This window comes from Parasteatoda tepidariorum, chromosome 1 (genome assembly GCF_982258835.1).
Source record: "Parasteatoda tepidariorum strain Cologne lab strain chromosome 1, Ptep-v5.0, whole genome shotgun sequence".
Classification (NCBI taxonomy): domain Eukaryota; kingdom Metazoa; phylum Arthropoda; class Arachnida; order Araneae; family Theridiidae; genus Parasteatoda; species Parasteatoda tepidariorum.
In genome coordinates, this window is record NC_141755.1 from 40,577,937 (window position 1) to 40,589,656 (window position 11,720).

At 30.4% G+C, this 11,720-nt stretch overlaps 1 long non-coding RNA gene across 2 annotated transcripts; it reads left to right on the forward strand.

The window, feature by feature from the left end:
- The first annotated feature begins 707 nt into the window (after positions 1–707).
- Positions 708–8,324, forward strand: LOC107438466 (uncharacterized). Of its 2 annotated transcripts, none has more exons than XR_015433465.1 (3): positions 708–875; positions 6,698–6,899; positions 8,108–8,324. It is a non-coding gene; the product is annotated as an uncharacterized LOC107438466 (long non-coding RNA). The 2 variants fall into 2 exon arrangements; XR_001583372.4 differs by having other exon boundaries at positions 710–879.
- Positions 8,325–11,720: the final 3,396 nt, after the last annotated feature.

Here is an 11,720-nt window from a genome sequence, read left to right on the forward strand (position 1 = left end):
ATAATTTATTACCCGTTAAATTTGATAATTTTTTACCTTAGAGATGCTCCGAGAACAACTTAGTTAAACTAAAAAGAAGCAAAAAATAATATATCTTAACATAAAAAAAAATGTTGCGCTCCTTTAAATAAAAATTTTCTTATGTAATTTTCCTTACCAAATAAACACCGCAATTTGTTTCTCATACAAACCAACTCAAACCAAAATAATTCCGAATTCATAGAAAAACAATATGTTTTTTTTTTTAAACTTAAAACACTCCTCCTTGGATTTAGCAAATTTGTTTGCATGTAATTATTTAAATTTTTACGTATAAGAAAGATATAGATTTTTGCTCCATCAGCAAAATTTCTTTCGATTAATTGAGCTAGTTTAAACAATAAACAACCTATAAATGCTTTTTAAATCATTAAAGGATTATTTATAATGCTAAAATTTGTCTCGCCACTTTTAAATGAAATCTATTAATTTTCAACTTTTAAAATTAATCAATTATGTAATTATTTGGAAAACCCGATTGCTTACAATATAATTGCGTCATTAATATAAATTTTTTTAACAAATAAGAGATAACAATAAAATCCGATTTATGTGGTCACGATATCCAAAGCTTTCTTCTTTTTCATAGAAAAATGTAACTATTAGTGTTTGCGGTAGACGTTTTTACACTTACGCAATCTCCTTTTGTTTTCTCAACAACGGCTGTGTTTATAAATGTCAGTTTGACGGCCGACTGTTAAATTATCATATCTATCTTCTGTTGAATTTTCTTATTCACCTTTTTCCTCATTATTGCGTTACTTTGCATAAAATCAAAGCAAACCTCTTTTAAACAGTAATACTTGAAAAAAAGTACATCCAGTTAGTAACTTAACGTGAGTAAGTAACTTTTTATTATAATGAAACATATATTCAAAAATATTTAGATAATATAGATATAAATATTTAACATTTTCCTATATAAATATAGTATGTCAAGTAACATTACTTTTGACGCAATTTGGTATTTACAAAAGTACTCTATTTATGATGAAGATTATGATTTTACTACTTTATTTATGATTCTTACATAACTTTTAGGAAGAATATTATTATTTTTTTTAATAAAAACTTATTTTTTTCAAGTCATGCATAAAGTGTCAAAGTGATATGATAGCATGAAAACATATTATACAAAACATATTGATACTACTGAAATAAAATGAAGAAAAGTATGATTTATGTTCATTAAATTCCGATTATTATGTTCATTATGTGCTCATTTGGAGATTTTGGTCACGAAAATTTTGCTGGTATGGCCTATTTTCACTGCGTAATAACTCTCGGGGGGAATCGAATCCTCAAAAGTTAGTATTCGGCAAAATGCAACAGAGGACGATCCAATCGTAATTTTTGTGAAAATGGACGTAAACCGTTCTTCCGACTTGGTCTCCAAATATCAATAAGATTTAGCATTAATTATCATGGCGTTATTTATCGGGATAACACTAATTATTAAAAATTAGCAATATTTACATTAATATCCTATCATACTTATCGAGTTATGTTCAGTTTAATGACATCGATAGTATTAAAACATATCGATATTGGTTTATATTCATTAAAATATTCTATTTACTCTATTTATTTATTCAGTTTTAGTAATTATGTGAATAAATGCGGTTGGCGAAAGTAATATTTCAAACCAAGTGTTTTCAAAAAGAAGTTGAATTTATCTTATTATGGTTTGGATAAGACGGAAATCAAATGCTGAATTATTAGTAGAATTGCTTTAGATACTATGTTTAATCTAACAACGTTTAAAATGCAAAATAAAAACATTGATAAAGAATAGTTATAATGTTTAGTTGATTTTTAAATCTCGTTTTAGTTTTATCTGAGTCTTCCCTGGTTATTGTCAAGAGGTTTAATTCGGTTGCTTAAATTGGTTTAAAGATAAGATAGCGTGTTTGGCATGTCGCTTAATTTTCTGGGAGTGGAAATCATATTTGCTATTGCAATCTATCTAATTGGAATATACCAGTACTACTGCAGTTAAACAAAAGTTATAATTTTTTATCAGTCAATTTTATTGAATGACAAATACCAACAATCAAAAAGAAATATCGATGCTAAGTGTCCGTTGCAGCGAATGTTATACTCTTGCAATATTATTATGTGAATATTTCTTTTACGGTATTCTACTTACTTTAAATATATGTTTAACAATCAATAAAACATTCGAACCAACTAAACGCGAAAACAGTCAATGGTTTAAGACTTCTCAAAATACATCAAGATAGAAAGATATTACTTTTCATATAATAAACTGGACCATTTTAGTATATGTTTAAGCTCATTAATGACCGAAACGCAATTATAATTATATAAACTTCATCTACTTTTTGGAAAAAAATTGAGAATTCAATAAAAATATTTAAGAACGCTTACCGTTTATGTATAGTTTTAAAATTATTTTTAGCCAATTAGCAATATACTGCTCAAAAAACATATTAAAAGATTTATTGTCAAATCATTGCATGTAAAGCATCAAAATCTATGAACGCACTTATATGGGGTTTAACATCAGAAAATACATGGAAATAGTTTACTTGGATTGTTATTTAATTATTGCTTAAAGTAATATGCAATTTAATATTTTATTGACGGACCAGCTGTCATTGCATCTTTTTGATTTTATTATATGTAGTATTTGCTATATTTATAATTCTACAATATTTGTAAAAAATTATTTAAGTTGTGAATTTTTAATCGTTCACTTCATACTAAGGCAATTAAAAGCAAGACAAGATCGTTGGAACTTGCTGACGTAAATGTGCCAACAAATATTTTATTAAAATCTCACAAAAGTTTGCTATCCAACCTACTGCTATAAAATGTGTCAGCGCTAAAACAAGTCACGTGGTATTTTTATGGCTTACACGTAAGTAAACTTTCAGTAATTGTCATGAATATAAAGTTATTTTTACGAAATGAAAGCTTGGTTATAAATGAACTAGTGTTGACATTATCAAGTACTTTTCAAGAAACAATCCATTTTCATTTGGGTTTTGCAACTTTTATTGTTTAGTTTTAACCTTCTAAACACAGCTTAGAAGTTAATATTAAAATTGTTAAAAATTGTTAAAAATTAGAAGCAAAACTCAATTAGCTTACAAAAAATTAATAACAGTTTTCTTAAGTAATTAATCTAGTTACATCTTTTTTTTTCTATAAATCCTTTCTCAAATTAAATGCGTATAGTCATAATTTAAGTTTACTTATTTATTTATTTTACATTTTAACCTAAGATGGACTTACTATTGACTGAAAAACATTTAAATATTATAATCTTTAAAGTTCATCTCTTAACCCTTTCGAAATATTAATATTATTATAAATAACAGAAATAAAAAAAAATTTTTAAAGCATTTTAAAAAAGTACCAGACTGAGATAGCCTGGTCGGTAGGGCACTAGGCCCATGTCCGAGAGTTCATGGGTTCGAGGTAGACCGTCGCCAATAGCCCATTGTGCAGCTCTAGTGCGAGGTAAATAATGTACCTACCTACCGAAAAATTATTTTTCAAAACATGATTTTTCGAAAGATATGAGAAAAATTGATTTTTCTCAAGTACCTACCGAGCAAACTCATTGAAACTTTTTAGCCAGTTTTAGGATCGTGGTCTAAATGTACCTTTTCACCCAATGTCGATATTAAAGATGCTAATACAAACGGTTCTTAAGTTTCAAGAGATAGACACACACGTGCAAACTTGTTCTATTATTATAGCTGTATACAATCATATTAAATTCCACAGTTACTAGCTTTGATTTCATGGTTGTTGAAAATAAATGTCACTGTTTGGAGATTGACCAAACACAGTTAATGTGTCCATATTTTGCAATCCTATAAGTTATGTAATTTGGGGTTAATTACCATATAGCAAAGATAAAGATAAACACGCTCAAACCCTTCGTTTTATTATTATAGATGCATACCACCATATCAAATCAAACAGCTACTTGCTTTGATTTCATTGTTGCTGAAAATGAATGTCACTATTTAGAGATTGGCCAAATACGCTTCATGTGACCATATTTTACAACCCTACAAGCAATATTGATTGGGGTCGCTATTCATATAGCAAAGATAAAGATAAACAAAAGACTACAGTAAGATAGATGCTTTCATTCGAAGCACTGGAGTTATTATTAACTTTTGGAAACATTTTTTTGCAATTTGCATGATTGCCTATTTATTTTATTAAATGCTCATTTGTAATCTCACTGCAAGGAAATTCGCTTAGGTTTTTTTCTTCTTTTTTCTTTTCTTCTTCTTTTTTTTTTTTTTTTTTTTTGCTCTCACAACAAATAAATGCATTCGTCTTCCTCCGAAGTTTTGTAATTATGTATTGGTAACTATTCGAAATACTTTTCTTTTCTCGTTGTTGCGCTCTTATCTATCCCAAGCTTATCCAAATCTGACAATTTATAAAAAAACTTTTGTCATTTTTAATATCTTACTCTCTGCTCCTTGGGCATCCATAAATCAATGAAATAAAACTCACAGGGAAATTAGTTGTAAATTCGTATTTCATGCTTGTTAAAAGTGGCAATGTTATACATATTACTTAATATTACTTATTTCAAACATATTACTAAAAGCTTATAATCAATTCATTTGAAACAAATATTTACCCACCTGAGAATGTTTTTTATTTTCTTTTATCGGAAGGTGGAAGGATAAACCTTGCGTTTATAATACAAAATCTACTCACTTTAATTATAAAAACAAAATTTTACTTATTTATTTAAAAAATTGGGTAAGAATTTGGAGAAAACTCCTTATTCTATCAATATATCTGTATACACCGAAGTGCCATTACATTGTGACTACCCTACTAATTACATGTAGGACCACCTTTAGCCCTCAAAGCTGCTAGCACCCGCAGTGACATTGATTCCACAAGGTGCTGATAGGTAGTCTGAGGTATCTGGTACCAAGCGCTCACCAACTGGTCCTGCAATTCCCTCACATTGCGAGGGGGTAGCGTGGCAGCACGAATTTGGTTTTCCAAGTAGGACCACAAATGCTCTATTGTATTAAGGTCAGGTGAATTTGGGGGCCAAGACATGACTTGAAAGTCACTGGAATGTTCTTCGACGATTCGACCCTTATGACATGGTGCATTATCCTGTTGGTAAACACCATCCCCCGCAGGAAAAACTGTTGCCATGAATGGGTGAACTATGTTCAAGTAGCTTACAGACGTCAGGGATTGTTCTGTGAGGATTATGGGTCCTAATGTGCCCATGAAAACATTGTTCCTGGGCGAGAAACCATGAAAATCTGGGCGAACCCATTGTTGTAGATGGAGTGTGTAATGGCTCTTCGGTGTGTATGTCAATGATATATTTTTTGTGCTATCTTCTATTTTCAGTGTTTTCCGTATTTCTCCTAATAAGTTGAATGCAGCGTTTAATGGAATAAGAGCTAAAATTGACTCCCCTGCACCAAACGCAAATAATATTTTTCAATCTAAATAAACTGATATAATGATGATATAAAAGAAGTCCAATTTAAAAAAGAAAGAATATTATGACTAGTTTGCTTATTAGACTCCCGTAAAATGCAACGGGAGTCTTTCCTGTGTTAATATCTTATTATATTTAATTTATGTTTTTTATTTAACACTTTTTAAAATCGTCTAAATCTTTACTTAAGAGCTCTCTAACTTAAGACTCATCTTATTTATGATCTCTGATCGGCGAGGGTCATAAATAATACAGAAATCATCCAAATAGCATCGAAATTCGAACCTGGGTCAATGGGAAAATATCTCTCTCTGATATGTCCGGGAAAATCTCAGTTCAGATACGATCATTTTATTTTTTTTTATATCCGTCGTTGAACTGCCGACCCAATTTTGGGTTTACTAATGATCAGCTCCGTAGTCTTGTAATTTTGAGCCAATCCATGAGTCAAGGAAACTCCTGGATTAGTTCCCTTAGAGGTATGATTTGTTATTGGAACATGGAGGACTTTGTAACTCGAAATATTTAACTTGCATCAGTCACCCTTTACTACTCTGGGAGCCTTCAGCCGGTGGGTGTTGAACCTACTACCTCTTGGACAAGGGTCCAGTTCCCTAAAATCCAGGCTACACCGGCCCTCGCTCATTGACCATGTCTAAAAATGAACTCATTGTATCCTAAAAATAAAGTACTCTTAGTACGCATGCGTCAATTCTGGTGAAATGCGCATGCACCCGTGAAAAAGTATCAAACTCACGTAAATACGATATTTCACAAAAATTCATCAGTTAAAAAAGCTAAATTAGTAGAAAATCATTTTAACTACAAAATCAAAACAAATTTACAATGGAAGTAGATGATCTCTTCATTTAACCAATTGTTGTAATATCACAAGATTCTTTTCTAAATTTCATCAACTTATTTCTTCAAATTATCAATCCATGTCCCTGTTTTAAGTTAGAAGGTAGGCTTAAGTAGAATCAAAACATTTAACAGCTGTAAACAGTGAGTTAGCAGTTTTGTCTTTGAAGCGTTAGTCACGCCAACATAGCGTGCAGATATGTAGCATTAAAATAAACGCGACCATGCTCAGTTAATTCAAATCTTACATACGGGTGCGTACGTAAGATAATGTTTAAGTTCGAAATATCATTAAAAAGTTACACAAAATTTTTTTTTCAGACTTGGAAGAGAAATAAAATGTATATCATTAAAATCCTCCCTCTACTTCTTGTTGTTGCTCATCTTTCCATGTCACAGCAACTTTGCCCATACAAGTTGCCATGTGACGTCAAGAATTGTCCACCACCGAACTGTGCAAGTGATGAATATCCAGTACTAGGTTTTGGTTGCAACTGTTGCCCTTATTGCCAGAAACGTTCGGGTGAGTTATAACAACATTTATAATAAAGCTGTTATCTGTAAATGTTAAAGTATTGAAAAAATTTGCTATCACATTCTTAACAGAAATGCTGAGTCTTTCAAAAACGAGAGAACGTAAAAAAAATCAAGCAAAAATGAATGTAGATAGAAATAAACAGTTTGATTCGTTCTACTTAGGAAATCAGGCTAATTTCATTAAATTAAAATTTAGTTGAAAATTTTTTCCTCAGATTTTTCAATCAACTTAAAAATCTATGAGATAATGTATTTAAAATACCTAGAATTTTTTCTGTAATAATGTTATGCAGTCGGAGGAAAAATCTGACAGATGGTCAGACAAATAATACTAAAGGTCAAATTAACGTAAATACAATGATTGTGCCAGACAAAATGTAATGATCTGATAGGCAACAAGAAAAAAAACGCTGTTTAATTGTTTTTCCATTCATCAAGATTTTCACACTTTTAGTTTAAGCACTTAATTTATTCCATTTTTGCTGTTGTTGCATACCTCCGTTGATTAGCAACATTAAATTAGGTCTATGAAATATGTCACTCTAAGAAAGTCTAATACTAGAACAAGGTTTTTGAAAAGATCATATTTGAAAATCATCAGGCAAATGTATCATATGGTCAAGGGTGGCCTGATGCCAGCACACTAAACACAGTTTAGGAAAACCTTAGTTCTATTGGAATAAGACAGACATCTCAATTGTCCACTGATAAACCTGGTGATGACCTTCTGGTCTCACCTACAAAATTTGAGTGATAAAGCAACTCCAGGGTATTTTCATTGGGACCATTGAATAAGTGGGATACAGCTTTTTTAGCTCTTGAAAACAGCTTTAAATAAATTAATGAATCAGGTTTTCATGAATTTACTCCATGCACACAATTTTAATTCATAAACCTGTTATTAATTAAGTGAAATCTATAGACGTAATTTCGTAAATTTAATTCACAGTTTGTCCTGTCAATTTTGTACGCAATACAAATCATGCAGACAATTTTACTAATGCATGCAATATGCCACACAAATAATACAAAATATAATTTTTAGACGGAAAAGACATTTTTCACGATGGGTAATGAAATACATATTCACAATTTGACAATAAAGTTAATTTCCGTATGCATAGAAGATAGCTTAAGTAATTTTTAAATTTAATTAAAATGTGTTTAACAACAGTTATTTTATTTTATTTTTAGGTGAAAATAACGCAGTGCCAATTGGATTATAAAGAAATATTTCAAGATCATTATAGCTTTCTGGCATTCAATACAATAATTTACAGAAATTAGTTACTTACTACATTTTGAAGAAGCTTTTAGAAAATCATTGAAAGAATATATTTTTGTGTTTAATGGCATTAAAAATTTACAATATATAATGTACAATTGATTAAAAAAATCTTTTAGATCCAAAGCAAGGAAAAGGGTTTCGTGAAAAGAAAACCGTACCATCAAAAGCATAATTAAAGGAAATCAATATAAAATATACTATGAGTGTTTACTAATACCGCAAATAAAATATAACATATTTCAGGACGATAGAATGAAACAAAAGTAACCAATTAAATATCAGAAGTAACTCTGCAGAGGGTTCCATAGTTATTGCCCTTAATATACATTTTTAGTAGCTTTATTAAAATTAATAACAAAAAAAATTATACACATTTGGGGGTTAATATTTAAGTGGGAGGAAATGCTATCGAAATCTAAAAAATAACAATACATGGAGGCACATACAGTTGGGTACTTGCACTTGGCAAAAGACTATGATACCCACACATGGGACATATGTCAGAGCCAGTTGATTGGTCATAACCTAAATGGCGTGTTAAAGTTGAGCTAAGTTTCTCCGCATGAGTTAGAATGTTAATTAACGTGAAGTTAACTAAATACAGTGCCGTTGATTTATTACTTGTTTTCGTATCTTTGCCTGTTTATCCTGCCTGTCTTTGTGTTAAGAAAGAAATATATTGCGCCATGTGCAAGAAAAATGTCTTGCTTATGGTAAATTTTGACTAATAGGAGTCGACATCGAACAATAGTCTTATTCTAAATTATACTAAATATAATTAATCTTTATTTTGAACGGAAAATCTTCTAATAATACATATAGCTTAATCTGATTTAAAAAAAGCCACCGAGAAGAGTAACTACTGTTTGTTCACCAGGTATTGGTATTTGACTCCGCCTTAGGCACGTGGTATCCGACGATACCATTTCGCTACTTTTGGGAGAATGATTTGAACAAACCCGTGAATGATAACCAGTTGCCGAAGTTTGGAAAAAATATCGGTATTAAAGATTTAATAAATTTGATGAAGTTCTTTTGAGTGCGGGCATATTCATATTTTAAACTTATGATTCGAAATATTTCTAATTTTTAGGTTATGATATATATATATATATATATATATATATATATATATATATATATATATATATATATATATATATATATATATATATATATATATATATATATATACACACACCGCGTCAAGTGCTTATTTAAGTTACTAGTTTACTAGTTTTCATTGTAATTTTTGTACATCCTATGAAAGCATGCAACAAATCTATTGTTGTTTGCAAATTATTAAGTGCCTAAAATAATTGTTGAACAACTTATTCTGTTATCTACTTGTTTCTTTGATAGCTAACTATTATTTGATGCTAGGAATAACGCTTTGTTTAAGAAGTAGCGTAGTTGCCGAAATTGTACTTCCTGTTCGCTTCTAAATAATACTGGTATGGTTTAAGAACTATCCAGAGTCCACATCAACCATATAAGTTTAATATCTTTTAGAAATAATTTCTTTTCTTCCAACAATTTAGCTTGCTGTTAAAAGGTTCTACATTTTGTTCACGATAGTGTACTTCCTGAAATCATATATCACTTTTTATTATTCACCTAAGGATGGAAGTTTACCTACATGTTCGTGTATAATACAAGTTCTATCTCGTTCGGATGGTCATTTTAGGCATTCAAAAAATCTAGACGTTTTGGAGGTGGCAAAGAATGTAAGATAAATTATGTTACAGCTTCGTAGAAAGACAACGCATCCACTCCTACTTCTTTGCCTGTGATTTTTAAACCCTTTTAAACTGCACTTTATTTAAGCAGTTGATAAGTGGTTGCAAAGTTACCCCGGCTAGATTATCACGCAATAGCAAGATTCCAATCTGGTGACCGAGACTTATAATAAACTAGCAACAATTGAAAATTCTATTCAATGATTAAAGTTCTTTTGTGTGTGGCTCATTGATTAATATATTTTTAATGAAATTAATTTTCGTCAGCTGAAATTTTAATCAGAGACGAACCAATCAGATCCAATTGATAAGCTTCTTTGTGATTGCAGTAATCAGGTGTTTAAGACCAATCTACTTTGCCTTTATCTGCATTGTAGGTTTCAATCGAATCAGTCTTTTAGATTCCAAACACATGAGGGCGAATTCGCCTTGAAATAACAAAGAGCTGTAGTTTTAACAAGAAGCCCTTAGAAAAATAAACTGAAACAATCGATTGAACTTAAACTCAACAAAAGAAAAGTTAAAGAGTTTGAGATATAAAAACAAAATTAGATTAAAAAAAACAACCTCAAACTAAGTCTTACGAAAATCGAAAACAGTTAACTAAAATCAAAGAGAAGGTATCAAAAATTTAAATAAGTTAGGTGTATATTAAAACAGCTAATATCTATTACTTTGCAAGATGATGCAACTATTGCAGTTAATCTTAACCAATGGTTTGCTTTGACTGTGAATCTCGCGGGGAAAAAATTATTGACCACGTTAATCTTCATCTACCTACGATCCTACTTCATCTACCTTCATCTACCTACTACGGTACCTCACGATACAATGGAGCTAACACATTTTATATACTAGTCAATTGAGATTGTATTATTGTAGTGGTAGTTACACTACCTTACTCTCCCACTACAATTTTATATAGGATAGAATTCGGTAAATGGATATCACTAGTTGATTTATTGCTCTTTTGAGAAATACCGTGAGAGCGAGAGATCTTTAATTGTAACTGTTCGGAAGAATTCACAGTTCCCAGTGATTGTAATTAATAATCTCTGCTTTTTCAACTAACCTGTGCTATTTTTCATCTAGTAAGTATTGGATGGTCTTTCCCCAAACTATAAATCAGTTCTTACGGGATAATTATTCCTCATCATAACATTGTATAATTAGGTATCATTCGTTTATGGGTCTTTCCTATATTTTAGTTTAGTAAAATGTTTGAAGAATGTAGTTGAAGTACAGTGTGCAAAAAAATAAACGAAACTCCCAGAGTTACTTTAGATTAGATTTTTCATTTTAGTATTACAAGGGATAAAATTTTTCATGTTCTAGAACTCGATGTTCAAAGGGGTGACCACAAATATGCTAATTAGCGCAGACAATACATTTAAGTTTCGAAATCAGACGCATAAACGTACTTTCTTTGAATAAACATACCGTGTTTTCGACATATTTGGATTTCTGACCCCCCAAAAATATGAGGTAGCTGCAATATGATAAATATGGTGGCAGTAGTTTCGTTCAAAGTTTAGACCCCTTAATGTTAAATTTATTTTTTGAGTATTTCAGCATATCTCGGGGATATTGAAAACCTTTTTCACACAGTTATAACATTCGTTTATCCAGAGATACTTCCATGCAAAAATTAACTCCAGGTAAATATTGATCAATTTTTATTATTTTATTCATTAATAGTCGAAATTATTTTGAATTTTAAGGTACACAATCTTTTCGCTTCATTTAAGGTAATGTAATTTTGCATGCCAAAATTCGAAAT